This window comes from Spinacia oleracea, chromosome 6 (genome assembly GCF_020520425.1).
Source record: "Spinacia oleracea cultivar Varoflay chromosome 6, BTI_SOV_V1, whole genome shotgun sequence".
Classification (NCBI taxonomy): Eukaryota; Viridiplantae; Streptophyta; class Magnoliopsida; order Caryophyllales; family Amaranthaceae; genus Spinacia; species Spinacia oleracea.
This window is the reverse complement of record NC_079492.1, coordinates 70920973-70932959: the sequence shown is the minus strand read 5'-3', so window position 1 is coordinate 70932959 and position 11987 is coordinate 70920973.

Here is an 11987-nt window from a genome sequence, read left to right as displayed (position 1 = left end):
ATCTCCTTAACTTAGCATTATCCCTCTAAGGATCTCGGAACCTATTATGCAACATAACTTAACCAATAGTCAGGAGTTTGCTTTTTCATCATCAAAACTTTAGGGTCAACAATCTTGCACCCATTCCTCCTATAAATACCCCTCATTTTCAGCATTAGAGGGAGGACATGACAAATACAACGTCGTAATACTGACATTACGCCTCAAAATACAAATAAAAAACCCTTCAAAAACACATACAAAATTTCTAGTTCTAAGCAATTGCGAGCTCTAAAAGGAATTCTTGCCTAAACCTAAATAGGTAATTCCGAATCCCACCATATTCAATCATGTTTCTTTGATTTCAAAATGATTAGCAAGTTGTCATTTTTATTATTAAAAATGTCACTTGCAACAATCATACATCTTTTCAAAATCCAAACTTTTCAAAATACAAAAATGCAAACTTTCAAGATTCAAGGATGTTCAAAGTTGCTTGCAATCACCTCTTTGAACTAGAATCACCTTCAAGTATGGAGTAATCAAAGATGACACTTTTTTAACTCTTACAGGTTTAGTCTTTTGAGATTCAAAACTCCATTTTTTCAATATACAAGTTCAAGTTTTCAAATTTCAAGATCCCACCATGTTTAGGGTTGCTCATGACTACTTCCCTAAACTAGGATACTTTCAAGTAAGAGCATATCAAAGATCTAACCTTTTCAACATTAAAAGGCCCGGTCTTTGAGATTCAAGTCTCTTAAGTTTCAATATTTCAAGTACAAGTTCAATATTTCAAGTTCAAGTTCAAGTATTTCAAATTCAATATTTCATTATTCAAGCTTTCAAGTTCAAGTTCAATATGCAAAGTCTAGGATACTTGGGTTGAGTAACCTCTCCCAAGTTGAGATTTTTGGCTTTGAATTCGTGTCGGGCGCACTTATTTTTAAGGAGCCGCTTGGCGTTCGAATCTCATGTGCCCAAGTACAAGTTTCAATTATGCACCTTTCAATATTGCGATTTCAATATCGCACCTTTCAATTCCGCAATTTCAATACCGCAATTTCAATACCGCACTTTCAATATCGCACTTTCAATTCCGCAATTTCAATACCGCAATTTCAATAACGCACTTTCAATACCGCACTTTCAATTCCGCATCTTTACTTGCCTAGTCCATTTCTAGGCAATGTGAACCTACTCCCTAGTCCATCTCTAGGGGGTCTTGTATTTACTAATTCCGCACTTTATTTAGTATTGTGATGTTGCTTTATTTGCTTTATTGCTTTCATCACCGCACATGCTAAATACAACAAAATACAAGGTTACATCACGCTTAACGAAGATAATTTCTCGGACAAACCGACCTTAGGTTCCTTTAAATTAATCTTTAAAGCAAAGTGACCACCATACAAACTAGAGATTCTATTTGCTCTAATTTCAAACCCACATAGTCTAATCTAGGGTATATTTTCGAAAATATTGTGCCAACGTACTTGAATATTTCTAAAGCTCGCGGAATAAGCATTTCGTTCCCGTGCCCGGATCTCACCCATCCGTTTCGAGGATTCAAAGCCTTATCCAAAATAGAGTCACTTGCGGTCTTTCCAAACGAGACTTTAAACAATGTTTGGTGGCGACTCCTTTGAGTTACAAAAATACAATGGTTTTCTAAAAAACCGCCCCTCTTGTAGAACGGGAAACAAATGACACAAAAAAAACCCCCTACAATCGAATAACTAGATTTTTTTAACGAGGAATGAATAAGCCTCGAAACAGAATATAGAATTCGGAATAACGGAATAATGACATTTTATAAACGAGGAATGAATAAACCTCGAAACAAAATATTGAATACGAAATAACGGAATACTAAATACAGAATAATGATATTTTTGTTAACGAGGAATGAATAAACCTCAAAACAGAATAACGAAATGAAAAATATGGAATACGGATTATAGAATACGGAATACAAAATACGGGAATGGCAGAGTAAAAATGATAATTTTTATTTTTTAGAAACCGGAGTTTGACTTTTTGCGGTAAGCGGAAAATTATGATTTGGAAAACTTAATAATTTTCATTTTGAAAATTCAAAAATTAATTGTAAGAAAAGAAGAATATTTTTTAGAGAGCTGTTACCTGAATGGGCGACGGTTATTTCCCGGAATGTCATGATCTGTAGGTGGACCAACTGAATGATTTATTAATTTAGGAAATAACATTTTTAACAACTGTTACTCTTTCCGCGGGAAGGAAATAGTGCAAAACTAACGGTTTATTTTCTGTATACGAATTGAAGGAAGAAATATCCAAACAGTTCGGTAGGGGTATAAACGTGCGCCGGAATTTTCTGGCGCGTGGGACCTGAGCGCTAGAATTTTCTAGCGCGTGTGCCTTATGCGCTAGAATTTTCTAGCGGTAAATTCTAGCGCAGACTCTCTTTAAATATGGTTCTTCGGCTCTTTTCTTTGCCATTTCTACGCTGCTGCTGCTTCTTCTTTGTCGCCTCTCTCTAGCCATTTTCGGCCATTTTTGCTCAAATCTTGCTGTTTTGTACACCAAAATCGTTCCCAAATTATCCTAAACAATTAATATGAAAGTATTTTTGGATTTAACTTGAGCTTTTGCTTGATTTTGAGTAAAGTTCGTGTGGAATTTACGTAGGGGTTTACAGTTAAATACATATCATGATAGTGGAATAACCCCAAAAGAAGGAAGCATGTATAAAGTACAAATTAGGCAATACATACGTTTATAGCGTATTTTTCTCTTATCTCTACGAACACAAACAAGAACTCCTATCATAGTTCTTCTACTTGGTTCACCGATAGTGCAGATCCTCCTTGATGATTGATAACTTAGACCTTAATCAAGGTTTTTAGACTTTTGGGAAGAACACTCAAATGGAGGCAAAATGAGAATTAGGGTTCTCAAAACTCACTAGGGATAGAATGAATATTCAGTTAGTTGGAAAACCTTGTGTATAGGTTATTAAAATAACCTATTATTTACACAAAGTCAACTGATCAAATCTATAAGGATTCAACCGGCCAGCTCGGCCCAAGCAAGCAAACAACACGCAGCAGCATGTTGCTTGGCCGCGAGCCACGACGCTGATGTTGCTTCTCTTCCGCGCGCGAGCCTAGGCAGCAAGGTCATGGGCAAACGCTGCTTTCTTGCGCGTTGCGCACATGGGCCTTGAGCTTGTGCGCTCGGCTCGTGGGTTGCTTTCGTGTTGCGATTAAATTATCCTTCGACAATTTATTTATCGTTTCGTATTTGACGATCCAATTTCATACGATACGATAATTCGTTTCGCCTAGCTTATGAATATACGCAATATGATATAGGATTTCACGATCCAATGTTTAACCGTATAATTATGTTTTCCGAAATAATTTCCCGAGAAGACATTAAATGAATTTCCGATTCATTTAATTCGGCGATCTGTTTCCCTGTGATTGGTGTGACCTTGTAGGTTCGGTCAAGAGTAAGCTGTGAGCCTAATAAGGATTTGAACTCATTGATCGGAAACAATGCTCTAGCTAGTTGTTCCGATCACTTGATCTTACTGAATTAATTATTGGTAATTAATTTGAACCTTAATATTAGACTAATGGACATTGGGTGAAGGACACATTTCCTTCAGTCTCCCTCTTATCCTTTAGACAAGTGTGCATTCGCATTCTTTTGTCGCTTAGTGTTACTTGCTGAACATAAGGTAAGATCCAAGCCATCCTTATTAGGTCCAGAAGTGTTTCTTGGATTACTGAGTTCAACGGTTAAACTTTTACAGAAGGTTAAGCCTTAACCATTCTAAGCACAACCATGCATTTTCACAGTATCTAACTCTTCGAGAGGCCTTGATACACAGCAACACCATATCCTATCAAATATAGGAGGACAATCCAATCTTGAAATCTTTGAATATTCACTTTGACTCATAATACCCCTGAATACTACTTTTATATTCTCCTTTTACGGTGCGGCGTTTAGTGAGCATCAAAGTGAACTAATCTTCAAACGAGTAACCGTAATTACTCATGTTTTGAGGAATGGTTCCAATCACCATTAATGAGAATGACTTAAAACATGACTTTAATCTCTTAAAGTGTTCACATGGTCAATCCGATACGAGATCCAATAAGCATCTATACAAAATATGTCTGACATACCATGTCCATCTAGTTCAAGAAACTGAACTATAAATATACTTGCAATCTAATACTTATTTGTCATTGGTCGTCCAACCTTTCAATGACCTGGAATAGGGATCCTTTTGTGACTTCAACATTCAAGTTCATTTATGGGTATTTCTTTGTCAAATAATCCATCTTGACATCCCTTTTGAATGTGTTGAATCACTTGGACTTTATCATTTAATACTAAACCAAAATTACATGAATATGAAATAATGAATTTCATAAATATGAAATTGTTAAACCAGTTGTTTTAAACATAGATCTAACAAATGCTCTAAAACAAAACATAGAAAATTAAAGCCATTCTCCAACATGCTTGATTCACATGGTTGCTACATGTTCGTTGTGCTTCACTTATGGAAACGGTTTATTCAAAGGGTCCGCGACGTTGTTGTCAGTTCCAACCTTGATAATCTCGATTTCTTTTGGTTCAAAAATTTCTCTAAGTTTGTGAAATCACCACAGTACGTCTTGGAGTTCTGATGGCTCCTACGCTCCTTTGCCTGGGCAATGGCTCCACTATTATCGCAATATAAAGCCATTGGTCCCTTTTTTGAGGGACAACCTCAAGTTCCTTAATGAACTTCCGAATCCAAACAACTTCCTTTGCTTCTTTCGAGACAATAATGTACTCGACTTCAGTTGTAGAATCGGTAATAGTGCTTTTCTTAGCACTTTTCCAGCTTACTGCTTCGCCATTAAGGCAAACCCTAAACCAGACGGTGATCTTAAATTATCTCTGTTGGTTTGAAAGCCTGCGTCCGAATAGCCCTTAACAATCAACTCATCCGTACAACCATAGACCAGAAATTGATCCTTGTCCTTTTCAGGTACTTTAGGATATTTTTGGCAGTAGTCCAATGCACCTCTCCTAGTTCTAACTGGTACCTACTCATTGCACTGAGTGTGAACTAAACATTCGGCCTTGTACACATCATAGCATACATGATAAATCTAATAGCCGAAGCATATGGAATTTTACTCATCTTTCTACGCTCATCGCATGTCGTGGGATACTGAGCATTGCTTAGTTATATTCCATGTGACATAGGTAGATGACCTCTCTTGGCTTCCATCATATTGAACCGAGCTAGAACTTTGTCAATGTAAGTTCTTTGGCTTAGTCCCATCATCTTCTTAGATATATCCCTATAGATCTTGATGCCCAATATGTATTGTGCCTCTCCCAACTCTTTCATTGAGAAATACTTTGCAAGCCAAATCTTTACAGACTCCAGCATAGGAATGTCGCTTTCAATAAGTAGTATGTCATCAACATACAAGACTAGGAATACAATTTTACTCCCACTGACTTTCTTGTATACACAAGATTTTTCCTGATTCATGATGAAGCCAAAATCATTGACTACTTCATCAAATCGTATATTCCAACTACAGTATGCTTGCTTTAATCCATAAATGGATTTCTTAAGCTAGCATACTTTTCCTTGAGTCTTTGGAACAACAAAACCCTCCGGGTGCATCATAAACACAGTCTCTTCAAGAACACCATTCAAGAAGGTAGTTTTGACATCCATTTTCCATATTTCATAGTCATGGAATGCGGCAATTGCAAGGATTATCCGAATAGACTTAAGCATTGCAACTGGAGAAAAGGTTTCATCATAGTCAACGCCGTGAACTTGCCTGTAACCTTTTTCTACCAATCTAGCCTTGTATATGTATACAATTCCATATTTGTATTTATTCAATTTGAAGACCCATTTTCTTCCGATGGGTGTAAACCCATCGCAAATCAACAAGATTCTAGACTTAATTTTCAGACATGGAGTGTATTTTAGATTTCATGTCCTCTAACCATTTTATGGACCTTGGGCTCGTTATAGCTTTCTTGTATGACATAGGTTCATCACTATCCAAAATGAGAACATCTAAGTTTTTAGTCAAGAGGACACCTGTACATATATCCGGCTGAACCTTAATTTTATGTGATCTACGAGGGGAAACAACGTCTTGAAGAACTGCTCCCACTGGCTCTTCCAAAGGACTTGGAGGTTCTTCATCTTGAACTTCTTCTAAATAGTTCTTGATTCGTTGTTCGTCTCGAATTTCTTCAAGCTCTATTATTCTCCCACTTGTCAATTTGGAAATGTGATTTCTTTCCAAAAAGACACTGTCACGAGCAACGAATACTTTGTTCTCTGACTTGTTGTAGAAGTAATACCCCTTAGTTTCTTTTAGACACCCAACAAAGAAACATTTGTCAGATTTTGGTGCTAGATTGTCCGAAGTTAATCGCTTAACATATGCTTCGCAACCCCAAATCTTGAGAAAATACAACTTTGGAAGTTTTCCAGTCCATAATTCACATGGAGTCTTTTCAACATCTTTTGATGGAGCACGATTCAGTGTGAGTACTGTTGTTTGCAATGCATGTCAACAAAATTTTTAAGGAAGTTCGGCTTGACCCATCATTGACCTGACCATATCTAGTAAGGTCATGTTTCTCAGTTTCGACACTCCATTCCATTGAGGTGTCCCCGGAGCAGTCAATTCAGAAAGAATATCGCACTCTTTTAGATGGTCATCAAACTCGTGGCTAAGATATTTTCTTCCTCGATCTGATCTTAGGGCTTTGATTTTCTTGCCATGTTGATTCTTTACTTGGTTGTGAAACTCTAGGAATTTCTCAAATGATTCAGACTTGTATTTCATTAAGTAAATATACCCATATATATCTATTGAAATTGTCTATAAACGTTATGAAACGATTTTTTCATGAAATGCCTCTGAGGTTTCACAAAATTTACCAAATACCCCTGCGTGTTTCAAAATACATCGTATACCCCTATTTTTTTTCGTACTGTTCACCAAATACCCCTATTATGACTTTCCGTTAGTCCTCCGTTAAGTCATGTTTATAATTCACCAAATACACCTAATTATAAACCTATTGCACAATATACACCTATTATTAAAATTATTTGTACCAACTACCCAAACTGCTTTTAAATTACAGAATTTAATTCTAACTGCTTATGCTATCAGTAATTTTGTGTTTACATCAAAATTTAAGTATGTAGGAAGTTCATTATAAGAACCAAGATCAATGGCCATAATAAAATGACAAAACCAGAGATCATCAGCTTTGGGTGTTGCCCTGGCAACTGCAAACAACACCCTTAGAACACAAACAAAAATGGCAAACCAGTGTTTATCAAAGAGAATTGGCAAGCAGCTTTTGAGACATGATTTTGTGATCCTAACATTGAAATCAAGCTATCACCTATTTTCAATTCACCAAAATTCATCAAAACTTTGTGTTCTAATAATCCTATACCAAAAGCCAACCTATCCAGCACAAACACCCACCACAATATAAGAAACTATTACAGAAATAAAACCCAATTACAAAGCTTGTTCCTCATCAGTACGGAGTATCATCTAAAATACACTCCTCATCACTCAAACCCCTGAACTCAACTGTAAAATCCAAGAAATAAAACAACACAACCAAACATATACAACTACAGAACATAGGTATAGGCCCAAATATCCAAAGAAACAACTGTTTATGAGAAGTAGAAGTGACAAATACCACTCAAATTCTGTTAATTAATGTTTAGGCAACCAGAATATATAGTACAAGTATGAGAGTTCTAACTTAACTCAAACTAGGAATATCACAGTAGTATAATCCTAGGCTAATTCAACTAACGTACAATCTTAAATCTATTATCCTAGTTGCACTAGTATTCTACTTAACAAGAAGCCACGCAATCCAAGAGACCAAAAGTAACCTCCCCTGTTAACAGTCCTCCCCACATAATTTGCAGTCATGGAGATGAAATCCTCTTGAAAGGCATATTGATCAGAATATTGGCATGGCTGTAATCCCTTATTGACTGCACATTCAGAAGGAAGGCTAACAGGAAGCATACATCGATGCTGAAGAACTTATTAGAGAACCCCATTTGGCTCGCGTCACCTAAAACAAGACCGAACATGGTACCACTTCCACGGCACTAAGGTTCTGCTTATGAAATCACTACTTATGAGAAGCAAAAGCAAGAAAAGTGATTATATATATATATATATATATATATATATATATATATATATATATATATATATATATATATATATATATATATATATATATATATATATATATATATATGTTTAACATCAATTATACATGCCCAATTACATTAAACAAATAACAAATTAAAACCCCCAAATTCGAAATCAAGGGTTTGACTTGCAAAATTGACTCAAAATTCAACAAATTCGAACGAAATCGAGCCAAATTTGAACGGAATTATGTAACGGATTGAATTTAAATGGTAAGAAATTACTCTCCCACAAAATTTCTAGGTTCAAGGAGAAAATAGGGTTTCTGGTTCATGATGATGATGATGATGATCGACGATGATGATGATATGAGGAAGATAGTGCACTGGGTTATAGATTTATGATGATATGAGGAAGATAGTGCAAAATCTCAAAAGAATTGTGTAATTTGTTTTTCTGTTGAAATGATTAAGAAGAAGAAGAAGAAGGAGAAGAAGAAGAGGAAGGAACTGGTGGAAGATGGGTCGACTAACAGAGAGGGGAGGAGAGAGAAAAAACTTTTTTAAACTTTTTTTTTTAAAAATAGTTAAATGTAGAATAGTGGGTGAGTAAGGGTATAAAGGTAAAGTAACACTAACGGAGTCCTAATGGCCGTTAAGTCTAGGGGTATTTGGTGCACTTTAAGTTTAAATAGGGGTATACTATGTATTTTGAAACACGCAGGGGTTTTTGGTGAATTTCGTAAAACCTCAGGGGCATTTCATGAAAAAACCGGTTATGAAATAGTTGAAATCACCTTTATGTGTCCGTATGTGTTAGCCCTAGTAGTTTTCTTGATTTTTCTCCCACTTTTGAGAAAGGTCGCTTTGTCATTTTGCCAAGTAAACAAGATTCACATTGATCAATCTTCTTTAAGTCGAATGAATCTAGAATTCCCTTCTTTTGAAGTATTTCCATGTGCTTTGTGTTTATATGGCCTAATCGACAATGCCACAGATATGTGAGATCCGAATCACCAATACGTATTAGCCTTTTTGGTATTAATGTTATAGATTTGTTTGCTTGTATCTAGCACATATAGACCATTTTCTTGTTGTGTTGAACCATAAAATATTCCATTCAAAGAAAAAGAGCAACTACTGTCTTTAAATTGAAAACAACCCATTAGAATCCAAACTTGAAACGGAAATGATGTTTCTGGTGATACTAGGAACATAGTTACATTTTTCTAGTTCCAAAAGAAAACCACTAGGCAAAAATATAAAATAAGATCCTACGACTAATGAAAAAATATGTGCTCCATTTCCCACGCGTAGAACCATCTCGCCTTTATCAAGCTTTCTACTTCTCCTTAGTCCCTATGAATTGGAACATAAGTGTGAGCCACAACCAGTATCTAATACCCAAGAAGTAGAAATAGCAAGATTACAATGTATAACATACATACCTGAAGGAGAAGCAACGTTTCCGTCCTTCTCTTCTTCCTTTTTCTTGGGACAATATCTCTTGTAATGCCCAGTTTCATTACAATAGAAGAATTGCGCCTTAGAAGGAGAAGTATTCTTCTTCATCTTTCTCTTAGAAGGTGCCTCTTTCCCTCCGGGAGTGGATGAAGATCCAGCCTTTCCTTTCTTCCCCTTGCTTATTTTCTTGAATTTTGTGCACCTCACATTCAATGGGTCATGCTTGAACCTTAGGATTTTCTCGAATTTCTCAAGCATTTCCATAAGCTCACTATATGTGTTCTCTTTCTTATTAAAGAGATAGTGCATCTTGAGTCTCTCATAATCCATATGAAGAGAGTTTAGCACAAGGGCTATAACTATTGGCTCTTTGACGGAACCACCAAGTCTCTCAATTGTGAAGAATAATCTGACTATCGTATTCACATGAGACCTAATTAGTGTATCATTATCCATCTTAGCCTTGAAAATGCGCTTATGTGCCTCTTGAAGCTCGACTTCCAGACACAATTCATGTGGGGTAATGAGTTTGAGATTACTCACTGAATTAGCCAATTCATCAACCTCGTTGCCAACAGATTGACCATTGGATTGATACCTCACGCGACACCTATCCCTTAGTTGACTTAGGAGTGCATGAGGCTCATAAGTAATGAACCTCCCTCTCCAATTTTTAGGGATAGAGTTTAGGATAAGTTCCGAGACAAGGTACTTGTGAAGCGCCCAGCTTCTGTACCTTTCTGGAGTCATACCCTTCGCATAATAGCTAGGGGAAGGATTCTTGACAACATAATCCATGTCGTTAGCATTCAAAACTTTGACGAGTTTCCTTTTTCATTCAAGAAAGGTAGTCGAGTTCAACTCAACATCCAAGATTTCTGATCCTTTGAATGTTATTTTAGACATTCTAAAATTGAAAATAATTCGCAATAAAAACCATTCATAATCCTTTAATAACTTTGAAATAAAAGTAAACATGCGATCATTAAAGCTATTAAACATTTCATTCATGCATAATAAAACATGGTCCATAAATGAATGAAACGAATTTAAGATCCTAAAAGTCTCTAAGTCTTAAGCATGTTTTAGCTTGTCTTAAGTATTTTAAGAATTTAGGTAAGCAAAACCCAATTTCTAGTAATATCCAAACTACTCTTGGTTAATTGAAATTGCTAAGTTTGTACGGTGATCACTTTGCTTTAAGTCAAATTTATGGAACCTAAACCGGTTGTCCAAAAATTATCTTTGTTAAGCGTGATTAGAACTTGTATTTTGTTGATTTAGCATATTGGGTGATGAAAGCAATAAACAAGTAAAACATCATCACAATAGAAAATAAAATGCGGAATTAGTAAAGATTATATATCACCACCTAGAAAAAGGACTAGGTGTAAACCACATCGCCTAGAAGGACAATGCAAGTAAAGTTTGCATAATTAGTAAGTGCGGAATTGAAAAATGTAATATTTAAAGGTGCGGAATTGAAATAAGAAATTAATAAGCAATTAAGCATTGAAATTTTATGATATTAATGGAATAACTTGAATATTGAAAGTTCGATTGAGGAACACTTACTCAAAAGGGATTTGGCTCCCCCACGAATCCAATTGTGCAAATAATCTCACTTTAAAATGAATTGCCCGTTAAAAAGTATCATCGATGTTGCATATTAAATATTTAAATAGAACTTGAATATAGAATATAGAACTTGAATAATGAACTTGAATGTAGAAATTGGGAGGTTTCAATCTCAAAGACCAAGACTTTTATTTAAAGACTTCACCTTTGATGAACTCCATACTTGTGTTTACTTATATTTTAAGGGAATGATTCCCACTAAAACATCATGGAATATTTGAACTTGAAACTTTCATTTATACATAAATTTTAGATGACTTATGTGTTCTAATTTAAGAAATGGGTTGCACTTCTTCAGGTATTGTAGAACTTGGTATAAAGATTAAAGCTTTTAAAACTTGCATCGTGGTATTTAGAAGGAATGTTGTAAAAACTCACTTTCTTAACAAAGTTTTTGAAAGTAAATGCATATAAATTAAATCTTGAACTTGAAATAGGAGTATGGAAGATCATTTCAGGGGGGTTTCAAGTATGAAATCCCCTCAAATATTACTCTTTTAAAGCATTACCTAATTCAAGTGAGTATGAACATCACATGAACATCATTGGTTAATTTATTTAGAACTTGAAGATAATTTGCAAATAAGATTAGTAAATAATGAATTTGTAGGGACTCAGATTAACAAAGTAGGCTAGATTGATTTCTCCAAGGTGACTTCCCAAT